We start from the raw sequence: 1,082 nt of genomic DNA on the forward strand, positions 1-1,082 counted from the left end.
TAACTCAATGTTCTATAATTTGATTTGTTTTACTTAAATGATATCTGACCGTTATTAAATGACAGTCAATAAACTTATTCTATTTTTTCCCTCTTTTCTCTTATTAAAAAATGCATTGTCTCAACTTTGTTTTAGTCTTGGATCTGTAGTTACAATATATTTTAGGCCCTAAGCTATAGTTTTTCCAGTCATCTCCAAATTGGATGAAACTCATCCTTTCACAGATGTCTCAGGAAGCACTCTTTTTTTTTTTTTTTAATATGGAATGCTTCACGAATTTGCATGTCATCCTTGTGCAGGGGCCATGCTAATCTTCTCTGTATCTTTCCAATTTTAGTATATGTGCTGCCGAAGCGAGCACAGGAAGCACTCTTGACTGTACCATTACCCAGTTCTTGTATGCTTAAAAACTTTCACAACAGCTTTGATTCTTTATTTTTATTTTAATATATTTTATTGATTTTTTTACATAGAGAGTTAGAAACATCAATGAGAGAGAAACATCGATCAGTTGCCTCCTGCACACTCCCTACTGGGGATGTGCCCGCAACCAAGGTACATGCCCTTGACCGGAATCGAACCTGGGACCCTTGAGTCCACAGGCTGACACTCTATCCACTGAGCCAAACCGGTTAGGGCAACAGCTTTGATTCTTAAAGTACAGATTGGCTGAATATAAAATCCTTGGCTAACAGTTTTTCTTTGTATTTCTCAAAAATACTGTTCTCTTTATTGTCTTTCTTTATATGTTGTTGTTGAGAATCTTAATAGCAACCTCACTTTTTTTTTTTATCCTTACCCGAGGACATGCTTAGAGAGAGGAATGGAGAGAGGCCTAGAGAGAGGAAGATAGGGACGAGAGAGAGAGAGAGAGAGAGAGAGAGAGAGAGAGAGAGAGAGAAAGACAGTGGCCTTCCCCCATGCATCCCAAACAGGGATCCAGCCTGCAGCCCAGGTATGTGCCCTGATCAGGAATCCAACTGGCAACCTTTCGGTGCACTGGATGACGCTCAACAATTGAGCCACTCTGGCCAGGCCCAACCTCACTTTAAGTGACTCTTTTTGCCTAGAGGATGCTTTGG

General features: G+C 40.1%; 1 non-coding gene across 1 annotated transcript; it reads right to left on the minus strand.

Annotated features, from left to right (window-relative positions):
* Positions 1-254: 254 nt before the first annotated feature.
* On the minus strand, positions 255-361 carry LOC111826581. Its single transcript, XR_002829943.1, has one exon. It is a non-coding gene; the product is annotated as a U6 spliceosomal RNA (small nuclear RNA).
* Positions 362-1,082: the final 721 nt, after the last annotated feature.

This window comes from Myotis lucifugus, unplaced genomic scaffold (genome assembly GCF_000147115.1).
Source record: "Myotis lucifugus unplaced genomic scaffold, Myoluc2.0 scaffold_1, whole genome shotgun sequence".
Lineage (NCBI taxonomy): Eukaryota > Metazoa > Chordata > Mammalia > Chiroptera > Vespertilionidae > Myotis > Myotis lucifugus.